This window comes from Oncorhynchus gorbuscha, unplaced genomic scaffold (genome assembly GCF_021184085.1).
Source record: "Oncorhynchus gorbuscha isolate QuinsamMale2020 ecotype Even-year unplaced genomic scaffold, OgorEven_v1.0 Un_scaffold_572, whole genome shotgun sequence".
In the NCBI taxonomy this organism is placed as follows: Eukaryota; Metazoa; Chordata; class Actinopteri; order Salmoniformes; family Salmonidae; genus Oncorhynchus; species Oncorhynchus gorbuscha.
Window position 1 is genome coordinate 110,001 of NW_025745406.1, and position 12,500 is coordinate 122,500.

The 12,500-nt window shown below is 49.1% G+C and overlaps 1 pseudogene; it reads right to left on the reverse strand.

Annotated features, from left to right (window-relative positions):
* Nucleotides 1-12,500, reverse strand: part of LOC124018715 — a 119,909-nt pseudogene that overhangs the window by 105,403 nt on the left and 2,006 nt on the right.

Here is a 12,500-nt window from a genome sequence, read left to right on the forward strand (position 1 = left end):
AAGTTTAACTTGTTGCTGTCACCTCTAAACCAATCAGACCAGTCAACTCTTCCTCATTCTGCCTCCCGGAGACCAGTCAACTCTTCCTCATTCTGCCTCCCGGAGACCAGTCAACTTTTCCTCATTCTGCCTCCCGGAGACCAGTCAACTTTTCCTAATTTTTCCTCCCGGAGACCAGTCAACTCTTCCTCATTCTGCCTCCCGGAGACCAGTCAACTCTTCCTCATTCTGCCTCCCGGAGACCAGTCAACTCTTCCTCATTCTGCCTCCCGGAGACCAGTCAACTTTTCCTCATTCTGCCTCCCGGAGACCAGTCAACTTTTCCTCATTCTGCCTCCCGGAGACCAGTCAACTCTTCCTCATTACATTTACATTTAAGTCATTTAGCAGACGCTCTTATCCAGAGCGACTTACAAATTGGTGCATTCACCCTATGACATCCATTAAGTCATTTAGCAGACGCTCTTATCCAGAGCGACTTACAAATTGGTGCATTCACCCTATGACCAGTCAACTCTTCCTCATTCTGCCTCCCGGAGACCAGTCAACTCTTCCTCATTCTGCCTCCCGGAGACCAGTCAATTCTTCCTCATTCTGCCTCCTGAGACCAGTCAACTCTTCCTCCTTCTGCCTCCTGAGACCAGCGTTCCATCTCACAGTGTTCTAATATTCTCTCTACGGTCAACTCTTCCTCATTCTGCCTCCTCAGACCAGTCAACTCTTCCTCATTCTGCCTCCCGGAGACCAGTCAACTCTTCCTCATTCTGCCTCCCAGGGACCAGTCAACTCTTCCTCATTCTGCCTCCCGGAGACCAGCGTTCCATCTCACAGTGTTCTAATATTCTCTCTACGGTCAACTCTTCCTCATTCTGCCTCCCGGAGACCAGTCAATTCTTCCTCATTCTGCCTCCTGAGACCAGTCAACTCTTCCTCATTCTGCCTCCTGAGACCAGCATTCCATCTCACAGTGTTCTAACATTCTAATGTTCTCTCTACAGTCAACTCTTCCTCATTCTGCTTCCTTAGACCAGCGTTCCATCTCAAGGTGTTCTAATGTTATAATGTTCTCTCTACAGTCAACTCTTCCTCATTCTGCCTCCTGAGACCAGTCAACCCTTCTTCATTCTGCCTCCTGAGACCAGTCAACTCTTCCTCATTCTGCCTTCTGAGACCAGTGTTCCATCTCACAGTGTTCTAATGTTATCTCTACGGTCAACTCTTCCTCCCGGAGACCAGTCAACTCTTCCTCATTCTGCCTCCCGGAGACCAGCGTTCCATCTCACAGTGTTCTAATATTCTCTCTACGGTCAACTCTTCCTCATTCTGCCTCCTGAGACCAGTCAACTCTTCCTCATTCTGCCTCCCGGAGACCAGTCAACTCTTCCTCATTCTGCCTCCCGAGACCAGTCAACTCTTCCTCATTCTGCCTCCTGAGACCAGCGTTCCATCTCACAGTGTTCTAATATTCTCTCTACGGTCAACTCTTCCTCATTCTGCCTCCTGAGACCAGTCAACTCTTCCTCATTCTGCCTCCTGAGACCAGTCAACTCTTCCTCATTCTGCCTCCCGAGACCAGTCAACTCTTCCTCATTCTGCCTCCTGAGACCAGCGTTCCATCTCACAGTGTTCTAATATTCTCTCTACGGTCAACTCTTCCTCATTCTGCCTCCTGAGACCAGTCAACTCTTCCTCATTCTGCCTCCCGAGACCAGTCAACTCTTCCTCATTCTGCCTCCTGAGACCAGCGTTCCATCTCACAGTGTTCTAATATTCTCTCTACGGTCAACTCTTCCTCATTCTGCCTCCTGAGACCAGTCAACTCTTCCTCATTCTGCCTCCCGGAGACCAGTCAACTCTTCCTCATTCTGCCTCCCGAGACCAGTCAACTCTTCCTCCTGCCTCCTGAGACCAGCGTTCCATCTCACAGTGTTCTAATATTCTCTCTACGGTCAACTCTTCCTCATTCTGCCTCCCGGAGACCAGTCAACTCTTCCTCATTCTGCCTCCCGGAGACCAGTCAACTATTCCTCATTCTGCCTCCCAGAGACCAGTCAACTCTTCCTCCCGGAGACCAGTCAAGTCTTCCTCATTCTGCCTCCCGGAGACCAGCGTTCCATCTCACAGTGTTCTAATGTTCTCTCTACGGTCAACTCTTCCTCATTCTGCCTCCCGGAGACCAGTCAACTCTTCCTCATTCTGCCTCCCGGAGACCAGTCAACTCTTCCTCCCGGAGACCAGTCAACTCTTCCTCATTCTGCCTCCCGGAGACCAGCGTTCCATCTCACAGTGTTCTAATGTTCTCTCTACGGTCAACTCTTCCTCATTCTGCCTCCCGGAGACCAGTCAACTCTTCCTCATTATGAAACGACCGTCTGATTCGTTTAGATAGTGAAAGTGGTGCTGGGGGACCAAACGAACGTCTGATTCATTTAGATAGTGAAAGTGGTGCTGGGGGACCCCAACAGGCCCCTGGACCCAGGGCTCTACTTTAGACAACAGGCCCCTGGACCCAGGGCTCTACTTTAGACAACAGGCCCCTGGACCCAGGGCTCTACTTTAGACAACAGGCCCCTGGACCCAGGGCTCTACTTCAGACAACAGGCCCCTGGACCCAGGGCTCTACTTCAGACAACAGGCCCCTGGACCCAGGGCTCTACTTCAGACAACAGGCCCCTGGACCCAGAGCTCTACTTTAGACAACAGGCCCCTGTACCCAGAGCTCTACTTTAGACAACAGGCCCCTGTACCCAGGGCTCTACTTCAGACAACAGGCCCCAGGGCCCAGGGCTCTACTTTAGACAACAGGCCCCTGGGCCCAGGGCTCTACTTTAGACAACAGGCCCCTGGGCCCAGGGCTCTACTTTAGACAACAGGCCCCTGGGCCCAGGTCGGAAACAGTAGAATATAAAGGGAACAGAGCTCTACTTTAGACAACAGGCCCCTGGAGCCAGGGCTCTACTTTAGACAACAGGCCCCTGGACCCAGGTCTCTACTTTAGACAACAGGCCCCAGGACCCAGGGCTCTACTTTAGACAACAGGCCCCTGGACCCAGAGCTCTACTTCAGACAACAGGCCCCTGGACCCAGGGCTCTACTTTAGATAACAGCCTCCACATTGACTCTGTATCCCCTGTATATAGCCTCCACATTGACTCTGTACCAGTACCCCCCTGTATATAGCCTCCACATTGACTCTGTACCGTGACACCCTGTATATAGTCCCCACATTGACTCTGTACTCCCTGTATATAGCCTCCACATTGACTCTGTACTCCCTGTATATAGCCTCCACATTGACTCTGTACTGGTACCCCCTGTATATAGCCTCCACATTGAATCTGTACTGGTACTCCCTGTATATAGCCTCCACATAGACTCTGTACCGGTACCCCCTGTATATAGCCTCCACATTGACTCTGTACAGGTACCCCCTGTATATAGCCTCCACATTGACTCTGTACTGGTACCCCCTGTATATAGCCTCCACATTGACTCTGTACTGGTACCCCCTGTATATAGTCCCCACATTGACTCTGTACCGGTACCCCCTGTATATAGCCTCCACATTGACTCTGTACCGGTACCCCCTGTATATAGCCTCCACATTGACTCTGTACTGGTACCCCCTGTATATAGTCCCCACATTGACTCTGTACTCCCTGTATATAGCCTCCACATTGACTCTGTACTGGTACCCCCTGTATATAGCCTCCACATTGACTCTGTACTGGTACCCCCTGTATATAGCCTCCACATTGACTCTGTACTGGTACCTCCTGTATATAGCCTCCACATTGACTCTGTACTGGTACCCCATGTATATAGCCTCCACATTGACTCTGTACCGGTACCCCCTGTATATAGCCACCACATTGACTCTGTACCAGTACCCCCTGTATATAGCCTCCACATTGACTCTGTACCGGTACCCCCTGTATATAGCCTCCACATTGACTCTGTACCGGTATCCCCCTGTATATAGCCTCCACATTGACTCTGTACCGGTATCCCCTGTATATAGCCTCCACATTGACTCTGTACCGGTATCCCCTGTATATAGCCTCCACACTGACTCTGTACCCCCTGTATATAGCCTCCACATTGACTCTGTATCCCCTGTATATAGCCTCCACATTGACTCTGTACTGTAATACCCTGTATATAGTCTCCACATTGACTCTGTACTGGTACCCCCTGTATATAGCCTCCACATTGACTCTGTACCGGTACCCCCTGTATATAGCCTCCACATTGACTCTGTACCGTGACACCCTGTATATAGCCTCCACATTGACTCTGTACCGTGACACCCTGTATATAGCCTCCACATTGACTCTGTACCGTGACACCCTGTATATAGCCTCCACATTGACTCTGTACCGTGACACCCTGTATATAGCCTCCACATTGACTCTGTACCGTGACACCCTGTATATAGCCTCCACATTGACTCTGTACTAGTACCCCCTGTATAAAGCCTCCACATTGACTCTGTACCGGTACCCCCTGTATTTAGCCTCCATGTTGTTATTTTACTGCTGCTCTTTAATTACTTGTTACTTTATTTCAGATTCTTATCCGTTTTTTTAAACTGCATTATGGGTTAGGGGCTTGTAAGTAAGCATTTCACTGTAAGGTCTAAAACCACATCCTGAGGGCGCCCCGCCTATACAATGGTATGGTAGGAGAAACACTTACCCCATTCACTGGGTAGGTCCTCCAGTCCAACTCACCCAGAACAGCTGTGGTGTCCAACAGAACCACTAGAGAGAGAAAGAGAGAGAGAGACAGGGGGATAGGTAGAGAGAGAGAGAGAGAGAGAGAGAAAGAGAGAGAGAGACAGGGGGATAGGTAGAGAGAGAGAGAGAGAGAGAGAGAGAGAGAGAGACAGGGGGATAGGTAGAGAGAGAGAGACAGAGACAGAGAGACAGAGAGACAGAGAGACAGAGAGACAGAGAGACAGAGAGACAGAGAGACAGAGAGACAGAGAGACAGGGGAAGAGAGTTTATGAAAGAGGAGGACAGGGACAGAAGGAAGAGAGAGTAAACCATTGTTATCAAACTGTCAGAGCAGAGCAACAATTGTCCAGAGGCACTCAGCAGAGAGAATGACCTCCGAGCTCTGTAAGGGTACAAGACAGAACCACAACTCTCAGCAGAGAGAATGACCTCCGAGCTCTGTAGGGGTACAAGACAGAACCACAACTCTCAGCAGAGAGAATGACCTCCGAGCTCTGTAGGGGTACAAGACAGAACCACAACACTCAGCAGAGAGAATGACCTCCGAGCTCTGTAGGGGTACAAGACAGAACCACAACACTCAGCAGAGAGAATGACCTCCGAGCTCTGTAAGGGTACAAGACAGAACAACAACACTCAGCAGAGAGAATGACCTTCGAGCTCTTTAGGGGTACAAGACAGAACCACAACACTCAGCAGAGAGAGTACAGGTCGAGGGACAAATACAATACAACACATTCAACCGTCAAAAAGAGATAATGAAATCAAATGTATGAGGATATTGGATATTGTTCTTAGACCTGAAGTCGTGAATGTTGTCCTCGCCAAACCATCTTACAACACTGGGTTCGATCCCCTGGACCACCCATACATAGAATGTATGCACACATGACTGTAAGTCGCTTTGGATAAAAGCGTCTGCTAAATGGCATATATTATTATTATTATTATATTAAGACCCGTTAAATAGTTCAGAACTGTTCAATAGTTCAGAACACAATGACCTGTTCAATAGTTCAGAACTGTTCAATAGTTCAGAACACAATGACCTGTTCAATAGTTCAGAACTGTTCAATAGTTCAGAACACAATAACCTGTTCAATAGTTCAGAACACAACAAAATGTTCCATAGTCTATAGTGTTTAAGATCCTTAGCTTTGGGCACAGGGACTGTGGTGGTCTGCTTGAAACATGTTGGTATTACAGACTGGGTCAGCGACAGGTTTAACATATCAGTGAAGACAGTCGGTCATGCTTCTGGTACGTGTCCTGGGGTCTTGTGAATGTCGACCTGTTTAAAGCTCTTACTGACTTCGGCTACGGAGAGCGTGATCTCACAGTCGTCCGGAACAGCTGATGCTCTCATGCGTGGTTCAGTGTTGCTAGCCTCGAAGAGAGCATAGAAGGTATTTTGCAGGTCTGGTAGACTCGGTTGGGTTTCGCTTTGTAATCGATGATAGTTTGCGAGCCCTGCCACATCCGATGAGCCGGGGTGTAGTAGGATTTGTGCTTGGTCCTGGTTTGACACTTTTCCTAGTTCGTCGGAGGGCATAGCAGGATTTCTTTTAATCGTACGGATTGGTATCCAGCTCCTTGAAAGCAGCAGCTCTAGCCTTTAGCTCAGTTCGGATGTTCATTTTACCTTTATTTAACTAGGCAAGTCAGTTAAGAACAAATTCTTATTTACAATGATGGCCTAGGAACAGTGGGTTAACTGCCTGTTCAAGGGCAGAATGACAGATTTGTACCTTGTCAGCTCGGGGATTTGAACTTGCAACCTTGCGGTTACTAGTCCAATGCTCTAACCACTAGGCTACCCTGTAGCGTGTAAGACATGGCTTCTGGTTGGGATATGTACGTACGGTCAACGTGGGGACGATGTCGTCAATGCTCTTATCAATGAAGCCGGTGACTGATGTGGTGAACTCCTCAATGCCATCGGATGAATCCCGGAACAGTGCTATTGAAGCAGTCCTGTAGCATCGGAACAGTGCTTTTGAAGCAGTCCTGTAGCATCGGAACAGTGCTTTTGAAGCAGTCCTGTAGCATCGGAACAGTGCTATTGAAGCAGTCCTGTAGCATCGGAACAGTGCTTTTGAAGCAGTCCTGTAGCATCGGAACAGTGCTTTTGAAGCAGTCCTGTAGCATCGGAACAGTGCTTTTGAAGCAGTCCTGTAGCATCGGAACAGTGCTTTTGAAGCAGTCCTGTAGCAGCGGAACAGTGCTTTTGAAGCAGTCCTGTAGCAGCGGAACAGTGCTATTGAAGCAGTCCTGTAGCAGCGGAACAGTGCTATTGAAGCAGTCCTGTAGCATCGGAACAGTGCTTTTGAAGCAGTCCTGTAGCATCGGAACAGTGCTTTTGAAGCAGTCCTGTAGCATCGGAACAGTGCTATTGAAGCAGTCCTGTAGCATCGGAACAGTGCTTTTGAAGCAGTCCTGTAGCATCGGAACAGTGCTATTGAAGCAGTCCTGTAGCATCGGAACAGTGCTTTTGAAGCAGTCCTGTAGCATTGGAACAGTGCTTTTGAAGCGGTCCTGTAGCATTGGAACAGTGCTTTTGAAGCGGTCCTGTAGCATCGGAACAGTGCTTTTGAAGCGGTCCTGTAGCATTGGAACAGTGCTTTTGAAGCAGTCCTGTAGCGGAGCAGTGCTTCATTGAACCAGTACATATTGAGCGACACTGGTACTTCCTGTTTATGTTGTTTTGTCAGCAGGAATCAGGATAATAGAGTTATGTTCAGATTTACCTAATGGAGGAACAGTGCTTTTGAAGCAGTCCTTAGCATTGGAACATCTCTCTGTGTGGAGTCCAGGTTATCAGTGCTTTTTCAGTCCTCTAGCATTGGAACAGTGACATATTAAATTCATATAGCATCGGAACAGTATATTTAATATATATCGCATATATATAAATGCATCGGAACAGTGTTAAGCAGCTGTAACATAACAAAATAGATAGATAGCTAATGTGACCTGTTAGCAGATAGCTAATGTGACCTTTAGCAGATAGCTAATGTGACCTGTTAGCAGATAGCTATGTGACCTGTTAGCAGATAGCTATGTGACCTGTTAGCAGATAGCTAATGTGACCTGTTAGCAGATAGCTAATGTGACCTGTTAGCAGATAGCTAATGTGACCTGTTAGCAGATAGCTAATGTGACCTGTTAGCAGATAGCTATGTGACCTGTTAGCAGATAGCTAATGGGACCTGTTAGCAGATAGCTATGGGACAGTGTGTTGCAGATAGCCATGGGAACAGTGTTAGCAGATAGCCATGGGACCTGTTAGCAGATAGCCATGGACCTGTTAGCAGATAGCCATGGGCGTGTTAGCAGATAGCCATGGGACGTGTTAGCAGATAGCCATGGGACCTGTTAGCAGATAGCCATGGGACAGTGTTAGCAGATAGCCATGGGACGTGTTAGCAGATAGCTATGGGACCTGTTAGCAGAAGCTATGGGACCTGTTAGCAGATAGCTATGGGACCTGTTAGCATCAGATAGCTATGGGACCTGTCAGCAGATAGCTATGGGGCCTGTTAGCAGATAGCTACATGGGACTTGTCAGCAGATAGCTATGGGACCTGTCAGCAGATAGCTATGGGACCTGTCAGCAGATAGCTAATGTGACCTGTTAGCAGATAGCTAATGTGACCTGTTAGCAGATAGCTATGTGACCTGTTAGCAGATAGCTAATGGGACCTGTTAGCAGATAGCTATGGGACCTGTTAGCAGATAGCTATGGGACGTGTTAGCAGATAGCCATGGGACGTGTTAGCAGATAGCCTGTGGGACAGGTTATCAGATAGCCATGGGACCTGTTACACATAGCCATGGGACGGTTATCAGATAGCCATGGGACGTGTTAGCAGATAGCCATGGGACCTGTTAGCAGGATTTCCATGGGACGTGTTAGCAGATAGCTGTGGGACCTGTTGCAGATCACAGCTATGGGACCTGTTGCAGATAGCTATGGGACCTATTTTCAGATAGCTATGGGACCTGTTAGCAGATAGCTGTGGGACCTGTCAGCAGTTATAGCTATTTTCAGCAGATAGCTATGGGACTTGTCAGCAGATAGCTATGGGACCTGTCAGCAGATAGCTATTGGGACCTGTCAGCAGATAGCATTAAATGGGACCTGTCAGCAGATAGCTATGGGACCTGTCAGCAGATAGCTATGGGACCTGTTAGCAGATAGCTATGGGACCTGTTAGCAAATAGCTATAGGACCTGTTAGCAGATAGCTATGGGACCTGTTAGCAGATAGCTATGGGACCTGTTAGCAGATAGCTATGGGACCTGTTAGCAGATAGCTATGGGACCTGTCAGCAGATAGCTATGGGGCCTGTTAGCAGATAGCTATGGGACCTGTTAGCAGATAGCTATGGGACCTGTTAGCAGATAGCTATGGGACCTGTTAGCAGATAGCTATGGGACCTGTTAGCAGATAGCTATGGGACCTGTTAGCTAGCTATATTGGGACTATGCTAAGAACTAAGTCAAATTAATTTCAACTTTAAAATGGATGCATTAATGCATAAATGGCTGTTCTCTCTTGGGGAATTTTGTCAACACCTTTTTCACATTTAATGATATTGAATATCGTGTAAAATAGCAATACAAAAATGAAATTGGGTCGTGTTCCAGAGGGAGGGAGGGGACGTGTTAGGGATAGCCGGAGGGAGGGAGGGTGGGAGGCAGAGGGAGGGAGGGAGGCGTGAGCAGATAGCCAGGGAGGGAGGCGGTGTTAGGAGATAGCCAGAGAGGGAGGCGGTGGGAGGGAGCGGAGATAGCCATGGGAGGGTGGGAGCGGAGGGATAGCCAGGGAGGCGTGTTAGCAGATAGCCAGGGGGGTGTTAGGAGATAGCCATGGGAGTGTTAGGAGATAGCCAGGGAGGCGGAGGGAGGGAGGATAGCCATGGGGCGGTGTTAGGAGATAGCGGATGGGACCTGTTAGCAGATAGCTAGGGACCTGGAGCAGAGGGAGGCTGTTAGCAGATAGGGACCTGTTAGCAAATAGCTATAGGACCTGTTAGCAGGGATGGGACCTGTTAGCATATAGCTATAGGAATGGCAAATAGCTAGGGACCTGTTAGGCAAATAGCTAGGGAGGACCTGTTAGGAGATAGCTATGGGACCTATAGCTAGCTAGGGAGGCTACTAGGGAGGAACTAAGTCAAATTAATTTCAACTTTAAAATGGATGCATTAATGCATAAATGGCTGTCTCTCTCTTGAGGGAATTTTGTCAACACCTTTTACGGATTTAATGAGGCGGAATAGAGTCCTAAGGGAACCAATACAAAAATCCATATGGGAGGGAGGGAGGGAGGGAGGGAGGGAGGGAGGGAGGGAGGGGAGGCGGAGGGAGGGAGGCGGAGAGAGGGAGGGAGGAGGGAGAGAGGGAGGGAGGGAGGTGGAGGGAGGGAGGGAGGCGGAGGGGAGGGAGGGAGGGGAGAGAGGGAGGGAGGGGGAGGGAGGAGGGAGGCGGAGGGAGGGAGGGAGGGGGGAGAGGGAGGGAGGGAGGCGGAGGAGGGAGGGAGGCGGAGGAGGGGGAGGGAGGCGGGAGAGAGGGAGGGAGGGAGGCGGAGAGAGGGAGGGAGAGAGGCGGAGAGGGAGGGAGAGAGGAGGCGGAGGGAGGGAGGGAGGCGGAGAGAGGGAGGGAGGGAGGCGGAGGGAGGGAGGGAGGGAGGCGGAGAGAGGGAGGGAGGGAGGCGGAGGGAGGGAGGCGGAGAGAGATGGGGAGGGAGGGAGGGAGGCGGGGGAGGTGGAGAGAGGGAGGGGGTCCATGTAGAACTGTGATTGATAGTATATCTGTGGGTCTACAGGGACAGATGGTCTCTAATACTGATACAGACACACAATGTTATCCGTGTTCCACTGGAACTCAATACCCCCAAACCCTGGGCAACAAGAGATGGACATAATGGAGTACACACACACACACACACACACACACACACACACACACACACACACACACACACACACACACACACACACACACACACACACACACACACACACACACACACACACAGAGAGAGAGTGAAAAGGAAACAGATACAGAGAAAAGCACAGTTTCTATGCTAAATCATATTATCACTGTCTAGACCCCACACACACAGAGCCCCTCCAATCACCTCACCCCCCCCTCCCATATCAGCCCCCCTAACACAGTAAAAGGAGAAAAACTGTGAAAGAGGTAAAAGCAGATAGAGAAAAGCACATTTAGGGGTGACTTTTCTATGCTAAATCATATTATCAGATGTCTGGCAGACCCCCACTTTGTCTGGAGACACAATCACTGAGAAACTTCCGCTCCTCAATCACCTCAACCCCCTCCCATATCAGCCCCCCCAAACACAAAAGGAGAAAAACTGTTGACGTGTCTGTAAAGAGTGTGTGTTCCAAATGGAGGAAATTAGGGGCCAATGTTCCAATAGAAGACTGTGTGTTCCAAATGGAGGAAATTAGGGGCCAATGTTCCAATAGAAGACTGTATGTTCCAAATGGAGGAAATTAGGGCCAATGTTCCAATAGAAGAGTGTGTGTTCCAAATGGAGGAAATTAGGGCCAATGTTCCAATAGAAGAGTGTGTGTTCCAAATGGAGGAAATTAGGGCCAATGTTCCAATAGAAGACTTTGTGTTCCAAATGGAGAAAATGAGGGCCAATATTCCAATAGAAGACTGTATGTTCCAAATGGAGGAAATTAGGGCCAATGTTCCAATAGAAGAGTGTGTTCCAAATGGAGAAAATGAGGGCCAATATTCCAATAGAAGACTTTGTGTTCCAAATGGAGGAAATTAGGGCCAATATTCCAATAGAAGACTGTGTTCCAAATGGAGAAAATGAGGGCCAATATTCCAATAGAAGACTGTGTTCCAAATGTGTTCCAAATTCCAATAGAAGAGTGTGTTCCCAATATTCCAATAGAAGACTATTCCCTTTATAGTGCACTAAGTCCTATGGGCTCTGGTCAAAGGTAGTGCACCATGAAGGGAATAGGGTGCCATTTGGATGCATATCTCTGCACTCTTAATCTTCATCAGCAGTGTGGAGAGGAGAGACCATATATCTGGAGCTTTATCTCATTCTCAGTCTAGTAGGAGATCTGATCTTGTCCCCCCCCCCCCCCCCCCCCCCCGCCAGGAGGTTGAAGCCTGGTAACTTTAAGTGAGACATCAGAACAGAAGCCTCAGAAGAGACAGGCAGCTAGCTAGCACTCTGTTCCTCTGTGTCTGTCTGTTTGACTGGCTGCCTGTGACGGCTCACTTTCCCCTTAAAATAGGCCAAATAGAATCTCTCTGTCTGGGGAGGGAAGAAAAACACACACTGATAGAAAGAGAGGGGGAGAGAGAGGGAGACCGAGAAAGAGCGAGAGAGAGAAAGAGAGCGAGAAAGAGCGAGAGAGAGCGAGAAAAAGAGAGAAAGAAAGAGAGAGGGCGAGAGAGAGCGAGAAAGAGAGAGAAAGAGAGAGAGAGCGCGAGAGAGAGAGAAAGAGAGAGCGCGAGAGAGAGCGAGAGAGCGCGAGAGAGCGCGAGAGAGAGCGAGAGAGCACGAGAGAGAGAGCGAGAGAGCGCGAGAGAGCGCGAGAGAGAGAGCGCGAGAAAGAGAGACAGAACCCCCAGTCAGATACAGACTGTAATGTGTTAGAATCTGCCCCGGCATCTCAGAGATCACAGGAGTTCTGTTTGAAGCGTCTGCCAGTCAGGTGTGTGTGTGTGTGTGTGTGTGTGTGTGTGTGTGTGTGTGT